The sequence below is a fragment of the Microtus pennsylvanicus genome, chromosome 21 (assembly GCF_037038515.1).
Source record: "Microtus pennsylvanicus isolate mMicPen1 chromosome 21, mMicPen1.hap1, whole genome shotgun sequence".
Taxonomy (NCBI): domain Eukaryota; kingdom Metazoa; phylum Chordata; class Mammalia; order Rodentia; family Cricetidae; genus Microtus; species Microtus pennsylvanicus.
In genome coordinates, this window is record NC_134599.1 from 5833332 (window position 1) to 5846667 (window position 13336).

Consider the following 13336-nt stretch of genomic DNA (forward strand, 5'->3'; position numbering starts at 1 on the left):
AAGGCGGCGATGCGGTCAGTCGATCTGTGGGCGCGGCCGCTACTTTGCGGGGCGGGGCTGATATGGGGAGGGTTGAGGGGGGGAAGCTGGAAGCGGGGGGACTGTGGTTGGAGCTGTGGAAGGGCTAAAACGGGAGGGCTGAGTTGCGGAGGAGGGGGCAAAGGGGCTCCGTGAGGAAAGCTGGTGAAGCGCGCAGCAGTCACCCCGGACCTCTCTCCAAGAACACAGTTTTTCTGAGATCAGAGAAAACTGAATTTGGCTTTGTTTCTCTAAAGCCTTGACAGAGGGTAGGACAAGACCTGTTTTCCTGAACCTTTTACCGTCTTCCCTCGACTCGACCCTAGGGAGTTCTAAACTGAAGGATCCTCACGCCACCCTCCGCAGTCTCACCAGGGTCACCACTTGGTGAACTTACATAGGTCCCAGGTCCCCACGCTACCCATTTCCATCCACTGCCACCATGAGTACGGTATCTACGGACATCTGCTTTGCCCAGAGCTCTGAAAAATTCCAATGGATTTATGAAATGGCATGTGTCTTTAAGTCTAAGTGAGCAAGCAGGAATTTAAAATGAGGCCTTTTTAAAAATACTATGAGAAAGTTAACCCAAGAAAATAGTTATCTGTAGGTAACTGTTACCACTCTTACCAAATCATTGAGGCTATTATTACCTTTCCTTCTTTGCAACTAAGTAACAGACTTAGTGAAGTGGAACTTGATTCTTTTCTCCCAAAGATCCTGCAGCCGCTCAACTGTTCCTATTGCTGTGAGACACAAGGAGCGCGGATTTTAAAGTTTTCTCTTGGGGTTAAGGTAGTATATATTTTCATCTTTAAAATAGGTTTACTTAAGCTGGGCAGCGGTGGCACACGCCTTTAATCCCAGCACTCAGGGGGCAGAGGCAGGTGGATCTCTGTGAGTTCGAGGCCAGCCTGATCTACAGAGCAAGTTTCAGGGCAGGCTCCAAAGCAACATAAAGAAACCCTGTCTCCAAAAACAAAAACAAACCAATTTTACTTCAATATAATGTGTATGCCTTTTAATAAAATATTTCATCACTTTCAAAATGAACCCTAGCCAGGCAGTGGTGGCACACAGCTTTAATCCCAATACTTGGGAGGCAAGCGGATCTCTGTGAGTTTGAGGCCAGCCTGGTCTACAAGAGCCAGTTCCAGGGCTGGACAGATGGCTCAGTGGTTAAGAGTATCACCTGCTCTTCCAAAGGTCCTGAGTTCAGTTCCCAGCAACCACATGATGGCTCACAACCATCTGTAATGAGGTCTGGTGCCCTCTTCTGGCCTTCAGGCATAAACACAGACAGAATATTGTATACATAATAAATAAATATTTTTTTTTTTAAAAAAGAGCTAGTTCCAGGACAGGCACCAAAAGCTACAAAGAAACGCTGTCTCAAAAATAAAAAATAGCCAGGCAGTGGTGGCGCACGCCTTTAATCCCAGCACTTGAGAGGCAGAGGCAGGCGGATTTCTGTGAGTTCGAGGCCAGCCTGGTCTAGAAGAGCTAGTTCCAGGACAGGAACCAAAAAAGCTAAGGAGAAACCCTGTCTTGGGGAAAAAAAAAGAAAAAGCCGGGCGGTGGTGGTGCACGCCTTTAATCCCAGCACTCGGGAGGCAGAGGCAGGCGGATCTCTGTGAGTTCGAGACCAGCCTGGTCTACAAGAGCTAGTTCCAGGACAGGTTCCAAAACCACAGAGAAACCCTGTCTCAAAAAACCAAAATAAATAAATAAATAATAATTAAAAATTAAAAAAAATAAAAAAATGAACCCCCAGGCATGGTGACACTTGCCTATAATTCCAAAATGTGATGGCAGAGGCAGGTAGATTTCTTATTCAAGGGCATCTTGACCCAATCTCAACAATAAAAGTCTGAATGCGGCCGGGCGGTGGTGGTGCACACCTTTAATCCCAGCACTCAGGAGGCAGAGGCAGGCGGATCTCTGTGAGTTCGAGGCCAGCCTGGTCTACAAGAGCTAGTTCCAGGACAGGAACCAAAAGCTGCGGAGAAACCCTGTCTCGAAAATCCAAAAAAAAAAAAAAAAAAAAAAAAGTTAAAAGTCCGAATGCATCACAGAACTTCTTAGTCCCCCCAACTCAAACACTACTCACCACTCTCCTAAAACCCAATGCCACTAAACTACTTTCTGTTTTCCTAAATTTGCTTACTTTGGACATTTCATAATAATGACCCCACAAAGAACCTGCGAGCTGCATATTGGTGCTCCCAGTACTTGGGAGATAGAGGTAGATCTCAAGCCTGAGCTATGTGGGGAAACCGTGTCTTTTTGAGGGGGGAGGGTTCAAGAGAGGGTTTCTCTGTATAGCTTTGGAACCTGCCCTGGAACTTGCTCTGTAGACTAGGCTGGCCTTGAACTCACAGAGGTCCGCCTCCTGGGTGCTGGGATTAAAGGTCTGCGCCACCGCCCACCTGGCCAAGACCCTGTCTTAAAAGAACAAATTGTGCCAAGCAGTGGTGGTGCACGCCTTTAATCCCAACACTCGGGAGGCAGGGGCAGATCTCTGTCTGAGTTCGAGGCCAGCCTGGTCTACAAGAGCTAGTTCCAGAACAGGCACCAAAGCTACAGAGAAACCCTGTCTCGAAAAAACAAAACAAACAAACAAAAGAACAAATATGTATCATACAATAAAAAATCTTCTACAGCTGACTTCTTTCAAGGACTAGAACATTTTTAATAAAGTTAATGTGGATTGTAGCAGGTGTTGATACTCTATTCCTTTTCGTTGGCAAATGAGTTCCTCTGTACCAGCCTGCTACTGTTGTTTATCCATTCAACAGTTCAGAGACTCTGGGATAGCTTCCCCTACCATGGAACGAAGGCTCCTGTGAGCACTAATGTCCAGGTTTTCCATTCTCTGGGGTGTCTGTCTGGAATGGAACTGACCTATGGTAATCCTACATTTAATCATGGGGTAGTCCAACTATCTGAGTACATATGGAAGCCGAGGGAGCCTGTTGGAAATCTCCCTCTATAGTACACATGGAAGCCGAGGGAGCCTGTTGGAAATCTCCCTCTATAGTACACATGGAAGCCAAGGGAGCCTGTTGGAAATCTCCCTCTATGGTAGAATCTCCACTCGTCTCATTTTCTTTCCCTTATTTTTCTTTTTTTTTTTGTTTGTTTTTCAAGACAGGGTTTCTCTGTAGCTTTGGAGCCTGTCCTGGAACTCCCTTTGTAGACCAGGCTGGTCTCGAACTCACAGAGATCCGCCTGCCTCTGCCTCCCAGTGCTGGGATTAAAGGCGTGCGCCACCACCGCCCGGCTCTGGTGGGCTTTTAGTTTTACTCATTGGCCTAGTTTCACGTCCATGACTCTGACAACAGGAACCTAACCGAAAGGCTTCATAGGAGAGGAAGGAGCTATTCGACTTACAATTCTAGGTTACTGGCTGTCACCTAGGGGAAGTCAAGGCAGGAACTTCAAACAGCTGGTCACATCACATCCACAGGAGTGAGCAGGAAGAAATAAACATGTGCACCTTTGCTTGCTTGTGCACCTTTGCTTGCTTGTGCTTAGCTCAGTTCCCCAACTCTGACACAGTTCAGAACTGCCTGCCTAGAAAGTGGCAGTCTTCCCACATCCGTTGCTTAAGAAAGTCCCTGACAGTCCAACTCAATGTAGATTGTGTCAAGTTGATAACTAAAGCCGACTCTCACACTAATCTTTGACAAGGATTCCATCCTTTCTCCAGAACTTTCTGCGACAGAACATTCTGTCTCCTGAGAACTTTCTGAACCTCAGCAACTTTGGGCTTCTTTTTCAGTCCTTGTCGAATCTGCTGAGAGAAAGGAGACTTAGATCAGCTTAGTGATCCCCTGAAACCCTTGGGAAATGGCCACCCCAGTATTTCATCACCCATCCACTCCAGAGTCCTATCTGGGTCAGTTCAAAGCCCCCCTCAAATTTCCTTGGCCACTTCTCATCCACTGAGTTTCGTCTGCTCCTTCATCATTCCTCCCGCTTGTCCTGGTTCAAATTGGAGTTGAGTCCTCTCTCTCCCTGATCCACGGTGGCCGTCGCTGTACCTGTTGTCACAGCTGCCACCTTTGAATAAGGCCCGTCTCACCAGCTGGAACAGTGCTGAAGAGTAGGGCGTGGTGGTGCCCACCTTTAATCCCAGCTCTTGGTGGGACCTCTGGAGTTCATGGTCAGCGTGCTGTGCATGATGAGCCCCAGGACAACTAAGGTTCATAGGGAGACCTAAGAAAGGCAAACAAAGAGCATGGTACTCTGGACAGGTGGCTTAGCTGGTAACTTGAGGTGCAAGCCAGAGGATCTGAGCTCAGTCTCCAGAACTCAGGAAAAAACAGAAACAGAGCAACACTCACCCACCTCCATTTCTAATTGGTGGCACACACTTGTGCTCTTAGCCCTGGGGAGGCAGGCACAGCCGGGTCTCTGGAAGATTGCTGGCTAGACAGTCTGACCAAATCGGTAAGCCAGAGAGCGAGGGTTTTAGTTATGGCTTCTATTGCTACAACAAAACGCCATAACCAAAAAGCAAGCTGGGGAGGAAAGGGTTTATTTGGCTTACATTTCTGTATCACTGTTCATCACTGAAGGAAGTCAGGACAGAAATTCAAACAGGGGTAGAACCTGAGGCAAGAGTTGATGCAGAAACCACAGAGGGGTACTGCTTACTGGCTTGCTCCTCATGGCTAGTTCAGCCTGCTTTCTCATAGAACCCAGGACCACTATCCTAGGGATGGCACCACGTTCCGTGGCCTGGGAGCTCCCCCATCAATCATTAATTAAGAAAATGCCCACAGCTCAATCTTAAAGAGGCATTTTCTCAATTGGAGGTTCCCTCCTTTCAGATAACTCTAGCTTGTGTCAAGCTGACATAAGACCAGCCAGCACAGGTGAATCTCTGTGAGTTCAAGGCCAGCCTGGTCTACAGAGTGACAAAGTGAGTTCCAGTCTCTAGCTTGATGGGCTGGGTTGGTAGGATGCTGTTTCCCCAAACTGTTTCTGATGTTCTTTCTTATGTGCAGGATTTGAGGGTAGCATTAGTCCAGAAAGTCATTTATGGACAGTGTAGGATTCCACATTTGTGTTTGGTTTTCATAAGCTGTTATACGTTGATTATGAGAAATGTTGAATGTAACAGGAGAGTTAAATGAACACATAAAAGGGTGTCTTCGGGGACTGGAGAGATGGCTCAGTGGTTAAGAACACTGGCTGCTTTTCCACAGGTCCTGAGTTCAATTCCCAGCAACCACACGGTGGCTCACAACCATCTGTAATGAGATCTGGTGCCCTCTTCCTCTCTGGCCTACAGACAGAACACTGTATACATAATAAACAAATCTTTTAAGAAAAAAGGGTGCTTTCAATACTTGGGAATGTGTTAAATAAATACAGTTCAAAAATGCAACAAATGAATAATACATAATTTTCTAGCACATAGATACATAAACTAGTTGAAAAATACAAAACCTTATTTATCTCATCAAGAGAAGTGTTTCTAAGCCAGGTGGTGGTGGCACACGCCTTTAATCTCAGCACGCAGGAGGCAGAGGCAGGCAAATCTCCAAGAGTGTGAGGCCAGTCTGACCTACAAGGGCTAGCTAGTTCCAGGACAGTTAGGACTGTTACACAGAGAAACCTTGTCTCGAAAAACCAAGAGAGAGAGAGAGAGAGAGAGAGAGAGAGAGAGAGAGAGAGGTGTTTTTAATAAAATGTTACTTCTTACACTTAACAATTGCTTAGCAAAGATTTTCACATAGATATTATTTTATTTTCCTTTATTGTGCGTGTGTGTGTGTGTGTGTGTACATGTAAAGGGCAGAGAACAACTTGTAGGGTCAGTGCCCTTCTGCCGTATGGGTCCCTGGGATCGAACTCACGTTGCTAGGCTTGATGGCAAGCACCCTTATCCCTTGAGCCCTCTTGCGGTCCTGCACTGCTTTAACAATGTAGTCATTATTAATAATAGTGATAACTCAGTTCAAAGGAACTTTTCAGTAGATATGTGATCATAGGATTCCTTACCTGAAATTTTAATTTATGTACATTTTTGTTGCTTAGAGGTATCGTGAGAATCATCATATCCTAGACACATTCAAATGAAATTATATGAGAAAAATTGATGGGAGGGCAAGAGTTTTGGGTAAAAACTCTGCCTGTTTGGTGCTTGTCACATAAGCATGGAGACTTGAATTCTAAAGGCACATGAAAAAGGTGTCCACTTGCAATCCTAACAAGTAGGGAGGCAGAGCCTGTTATGACTACTGGCCGAGGTGGGACCCCGGTGGGCGAGGGCCGCAGGCGGGAGACAAATAGGCCATGCCGACAGAGCTTGAGTGCAGAGTTTATAGAGAAGGGAAAAGGGGAGGGGGAGAGAAACCTGCTGGCTTCTTCAGAAGAACAGTGGGAAGAGAGCTGGGGTGGGCAGGCCTTGTCTTTCAAAGGGACCTTCGCAGCCATGGGACCCTGGGCTGGCTAGGGTACTGGGTTCATCCTCTAGGTAACAGGGGCCAGCAGACAGGCAGATCTACTGGGCTCCCTGCCAGTGAGAGTCTGTCGCAGAAAAAACACAAAACAAAACAAATAGCACAGGGTGCTTAGCAGGTAAGGAATGATATCCTAGATCTATCTCCGTCCTCAACATATAAATACATACATGTACACATACACTCAAAAACACAAGCGTGCACACGCACACACAAGGCGATCACCAGTTCCTCTAGTAATTAGGTAACATTAAACGAGGTTTCCCTTTCCTGTACGGAAGCTGAGTGGGCACTCATGGGAGGTGGCCCTCAATTATCCCAAACTCCAGCTTCGTGTTCATGCGACACACTGATTGGATCTCAAACAATCCATCAGTTCCCAGCAGTGAAAGAAAGAAAGGAAGGAAGGGAGGGAGGGAGGGAGGGAGGGAGAGGAAGGGAGGGAGGGAGGGAGGGAGGAAGGAAGGAAGGAAGGAAGGAAGGAAGGGAGAGAGAGAGAGAGAGAGAGAAAGGAAGGAAGGAAGGAAGGAAGGAAGGAAGGAAGGAAGGAAGAAAGAAAGAAAGAAAGAAAGAAAGACCCCCCCGAAGCCGATTCACTGTTTCTGCTAAGTCTCCTCACTTCCCTGGGTCAAGCTTTGCCTTCTGTAAGAGCTAAAGGTTCTGTGTCCCCAGCAGCCTCCACGTCAGAATCAGCTCTGCTGACTCAGCCTCTGCTTCAGGTCTTACGAATCTCAAATTGAATTTAAAGATGACGAAAGGAGGGGCTGAGAAAGATGGCTCAGAAGTTAAGAGCACTGGCTGATCTTCCTGAGGTCCTGAAGTCCCAGAAGCAACATGGTGGCTCACAACCATCTGTAATGAGATCTGGCGCCCTCTTCTGGCCTGCAAGTATACATGCATGCAGAGCACTGTATTTGTAATAAATAAATCTTTTTTTAAAAAAAAAAGATGACGAAAGGAGATATCATTGATAGATACCCCATATCCTAAGATTATCATTTCTATTGTATTAAAACATTGCAAAACAACTTTTGTTTGCTTGTTTGTTTTTCTGAATAGGATCTCACTATGTAGTCCTAGCTGTCCTGGAACTCACAGAGATCCACCTGCCTCTGCCTGCCTGGTGCAAAACAACATTAGAAAGAACCGTTAAAAGGCAGTTAAAGTTCTATAAAACATTGCATTCCTATAAAAAGAGGAAGAGAAAAGGAAAAAGTGGGTTAAAAATAGACGAGAGATCAGAACTCACAAGCACTCTCTGCCTTGCTGTGCATAGGATGCCCCGCAGGACTCTGCCAGCAAGAAGGGCCTTGCCAGCTGTAGCCCTTTAGCCTCATGGAACTGTGCACCAATTATCCTCCTTATTTAAAAAAAGGGGGGGAGATAAGCACTTCCTTTAGTCCTATCCTCTGCTGAAGGGGTGCTGACATGGTGTCCCCAATATTACCATCCACAGACAAGTCATAAGGTAATGGGTTTTCTCTGGCCTCCTTGCTCTGGGCTCAGCGCTGGCCTGGCATTTGCAGCTACGCCTCTGCCATCAAACACCTGTCCTCACAGAGCTAGGGAAATCTTTTCTTCAGACAAACTCACCTGTCCAGAAGTAGAAATGTCAGAAACTCACCCCTTCGGTATCCCCAGCAGCTGCAGAACCGCCAAGCTGTAGACAAGTAATCAGGGGAGGAGGCTCGAGACCCTGGGGTGCTAGCTGTATTGTTGACCAGGGTAGTAGTCTTGACTTCCTGGAACTAGGAGAAGGTGGAAGGGACACCATGTGACTGCCGCCCCCCCCCCCCCCGCCCCTCTGCCCTGCTGCAGCATAAATACACTTGGACTCCCGCAGTACTGTCCTTGGGGCCCAGTCTCTGGGAATTCAGCCACCAGGCTGTGAGGAAACCCAAGCCAGCTGGTACACAGGGAGCTTGTGAAGAGGCCATATGTAGGGTTCTGGCTGACTGTCAGGCCCAGCTGCCAGACCGTATGTGAGAGAAGATGCTTCCATGTGCTCCCAGACACACACACACACACACACACACTCCCCTTCCACTCAGGGGCAGCTTGCCCCTCCCTCTGCCCTCTCAGAATTCCTGTCCTCCTGAGCCTTGGGAGCATAAGACAGTAGTTACTGGATGTTAGTAAGTCTGAGGTTGTTCGTTGGGGACTTAGAGAGACTGGGATGTGAGCTCCCTGGGACTTGGTGACTAGCTCTAGGCCTGAAGGAGGAACCAGTGTTATTAGGATACAGAACTATAGTCATGGGTATTGGGAGGGGGATCTGAAAATTGAAGACACAATGCCCTAATGGAGAAGGCTGCAGCCGTGAAGGTCACGGAGAAGGACGGGAGACGCGCAAGCACCCTCTATCTGTCTTTCTGCACTGGTCTGGCTACCCACAGACCAAAGTAGGAATAAAGCCGGCAGGGAGGGAGGCTGGTCATTGTCCCACATGAACGATGCACTGCCGCGTGGGGCCTGGAGCTGGGAAGTGTGGGCCACATGGAATATCCTTTGCTAATAAGATGAGGGGCGGTAACTCTGTGGCTGATCCAGGTGGGAGGAATGACACCTTTCTGGCTACCTTTCTGGGGTAGTAGGAGCTTGCCAGATGTCCCAAGGACAGCCAAGGTCAGGGTGGATGGCTAACCTTTGTTGTCAACAGACTGGACATTGCCTCTTAGGAAATACACCTCTGGGCATCTGTGGAGGTGTTTCCAGAGAGATTTTTCTGAGGAGGGAAGACCCTCCCTGAATTGGATGGTGCCACAACACGGACTTAGGTCCCACAATGACAACATAAATGATAACAAGGGGAAAGTGAGCTGGACACCTGTATTCATCTCCCTCTGCTCCTGATTGCTGATCCCCGGTGACCAGCTGCTCCTGCCACCCTGATCTGGTGAACCGTGTGCCAAACCGCGAGCCCAAACAACACCCCCTCCCTTGGGTTGCTTCTGTCAGGTGTTTTGACAGAGTAATGGGAGCCACGACTGACGCTGTGCCCATCTGCGCTCCCCATGGCTTCTGGCTGCCCCCGTGAAGGCGGCGCCCACACCTCTCAGACACGGTGCACAGAATACTAAAAAATTTAAATGCTTGCAATCAGGACTCTGGGAGTCAGGCAGCTGGAATTATTTCGGGAAATTTACAAGTGAAATAACCTAAAAGGCTGCAGATGCAAATGGCACGAAATTGGCAAGGGCCAGGGAAGGCAAGAGCAGCAGTTCATCCTTTCTCAGAGATGAAAGTGGTGGTCAGAGCAGAGTCACTGGGCCAACGAGGACATGGGGACTGTGCTGGGTTGGTATCAATGGACACAAGCTGGGGTCATCTGGGAAGAAGGAGCCTCAACTGAGAAAATGCCTGTCAGTTTGACCTGTAGGCGAGTCTGTAGGGTATTTTTTATCTATCTGTCTGTCTGTCTATCTATTATCTAACTATATCTATCTTCTATCTATCTATCTATCTATCTATCTATCTATCTATCTATCTATCTATCTATCTATCTATCTATTGGTTAGTGATTGGTATGAGAGGGCCCAGCTCACTGTGGGTGGTGCCATCCCAAAGCAGTTCCTGAAAGTGGACTGAGCAAGCCACAAGGAGCAAGCCAGTAAGCAGCATTCCCCTACGGCTGCTGCTTCAGTACCTGCCTTCAGGTTCCTGCCTTGAGTCCCTGCCCTGGAGTCCTTCAATAATCGCCTGTGATCAGGAACTGCAAGCCAAATAAACCTTTCTTCTCCCACACTGATTTTGGTCATGGTGTTTATCACAGTAAAAGGAAGCAAGCTAAGGCAGTGAGCCCCAGCCCACGGTGTGGTAACTTTAGGCTCTAACCCAAAAGATGCCGCATTCACACCAATCATGAGTCAGGGTAGGGCTCCAATAGCCATGTAAAGACATCTTTTAAAAAAAGCCTGCCCTCAGACCAGCCTGGTCTACAAGAGCTAGTTCCAGGACAGGCTTCAAAGCTACGGAGAAACCCTCCCTTGAAAAACCAAAACCAAAACCAAACAAAACAAAAAAACCTGCCCCTCACCAGGTGGTGGTGTACGTGCCTTTAATCCCAGCACTCAGGAAGCAGAGGCAGGTGGATCTCTGTGAGTTCAAGGCCAGCCTGGTCTACAGAGCAAGTGCTAGGACAACCTAAGCTACACAGGCAAACCCTGTCTCGAAAAACAAATACAAAACAAAGGCCCGGCCTGGGAGTGTGCACATGCAATCCCAGCACCAGGAAGGCTGACACAAGAGGATCTCTGAAGCTTGGTGACCACCAAGTCCTGGTGAATTAGCCAGTTCCAGTTAGAGGTCCAAAAGTAAGCTAGCAAGGGGCTGGAGGGATGGTTCAGTGCTGAAGAGTGTGTACTGCTCTGGCAACGAATCCAAGTTTGGTTCCCAATACCTACATTGGGCGGTTTGCAATTGCCTGTAACTCCAGCTCCAGGGAGAACCTCACACCTCTGGACTCCACAGACACCTGAATCCACTGCACACACGCGCGCACACACACACCCCTGCTCCCACACACAGACACCTGCACACACACACACGGACACCTGCACCCACTGCACACACTCACACACAGACACCTGCACACACACTCACAGACACCTGCACACACACACAGACACCTGCACACACACAGAGATACCTGCACACACTGCACACACTCACACACAGACACCTGCACCCACTGCACACATTCACACACAGACACCTGCACACACACTCACAGACACCTGCACCCACTGCACACACTCACACACAGACACTGCATACACACAGAGATACCTGCACACACTGCACACACACAGAGACACCTTCACACACACTCACAGACACCTGCACACACTCACACACAGACACCTGCACACACACAGAGATACCTGCACCCACTGCACACACACACAGACACCTGCACACACACTCACAGACACCTGCACCCACTGCACACACTCACACACAGACACCTGCACACACATATGTTTTTTTTTTCTTTTAACAAGGGCTCTTGTAAAATTCAAGCCTAACAATATCATAGCACCTTTGCTTCAATTTCAAACAAAGGCTATGGGAGAAAGCTTTAATAACAGACTCCATGTGATTTCATAGGCAATCATTTAGCAGGTTAATGAATCATTTAACTGTCTTTACTCCATATTCCACTCAGAAAGATAAACCCCAAAATGCAACCTCTTATACTGACCAATGTAACTAAGTACAAATGAAGTAAGTCACTGTGTACCTCATTAGCATGCTGCATGCATCAGTGAGACAAGCCCTCCTGCCCCAGCCCTGGCGAACAGAGATAAGTGATTGTGCACTGCGCGATGACACCTTTAGGTGAGAACTTTGGTTCATGCAGTAGGCTGCCACAGACGTTGCACCCAAAACCCGCAGCCCTGGCACCCAAAGTCAGTCAGCGGTGGTAGCTCCAGGTGTCAGCCGTGCTCCTTCCACAAGACCAGGTGAATACTGTGGTCAGGCATGCTGGTGGCAAAAACTAAGCCCGTGTCATTGTGCCCATCCAGTCCATTCAGCCAGGATGCTTTGCCTGCCAGGAAGCTGGAGCCTCTCTTTGATTTTCTGTACTCCGGCAGAGGCCAGCGGCTAATTAGGCTCTCTGTCCTCAAATCCATGATGTACAGGTAGTGGTTGTCAAACAGCAGGGCAAAGACATCTCCAAAGCCAAGCAAAGCTAAGTTTGCTACCTCAGGTGTCTTGATGACCCTGAGAATATCATAACTGGCAAAGTCCCACTGGTATAGACCAAGCGCTGAACTGCAGACAATGTATTTCCCATCAAAATGAAGTCTTGGCTGCAGACAGACACTTCACTTCTATCCTCAGAGATGGACAAGGTCTTTAAGCACTTACAAATTGATTTTTCTCCCAATTGGCCAAATCTTGGTGAGCCATTCAGTATGTCCAGTGAGTGTGTTCAAGCATGTCCCAGCAGATAAAGCCCATTCCCAGCAGGCCACGGTGTTGTCAAAGGAGCCTGTCACAAGCTGCTGTTCATCGAACTTCACAGCTGCACAAGGGTGGGTCTGGATGCCGTAAACACACTGTCCTGTGCTTACATCCCACAGCTTTGCAGACAAGTCATCTGACCCTGTGCAGAGAAGCCCATCTCTGTAATAAAGTGCATACACTCTGGCACTGTGTCCAATTAATGATGAGGTCTCAAAGGCTTCGTGGTCCTCCAGCTTATTCATCCTCAAGATAGCCTTCAAGTAAACCTTAGTGCAATGCGTCCTGAACAGAATCATCTGTCTGCCAGCCCAAATTCTTACAGGCAGTCTGCCACACCTCTGTGCAGGCACTTATCACCTTATTCCACTGCTTAGAGACCAGGCAGCATGTGAGTAAAGTCTGAGGATCGAGCCATTTTAACAAATAAAAACTGAGCTCCAGGGGAAGGAGTTTGAGGAAGTCCCGCTTGAGGAGGGTCTCCACGTTATTGGAGAGGTGCCTGAGCTGGACTGCCCCACTCAGACTAATCAGGTGGTCCAGAGTTTCATTTTTCTGAGCGAGCGCCCCGGGGCTCAGGACCTTGCGCCGGACTCACCCCGACTAGGCGCACTCGGGCCACCAGAGCGTCGCAGCGGCTGGGTCCGCTCCGCAGCCATGGTGCCTGGACCTGCGGCCGCTGCTCCAGGTCCGCAGCGTCACCTCACCTGCACATATGTGCGTGTGTATACACACACACACACACACACACACACACACACACATACACACAGAGGAACACCTTAAATAAACAACAGAAAAAAGTGCCTGGCCACAGAGAGGTGGCCATGAGACAGGCACAGCTGCCTTCAGGAGCTGACCCAGCCAGTAAG

General features: G+C 48.4%; 1 pseudogene; it reads right to left on the reverse strand.

The window, feature by feature from the left end:
- Nucleotides 1-2706: 2706 nt before the first annotated feature.
- Nucleotides 2707-12763, reverse strand: LOC142839133 (F-box/WD repeat-containing protein 2-like; annotated as a pseudogene).
- Between the last annotated feature and the right edge of the window lie 573 nt (nucleotides 12764-13336).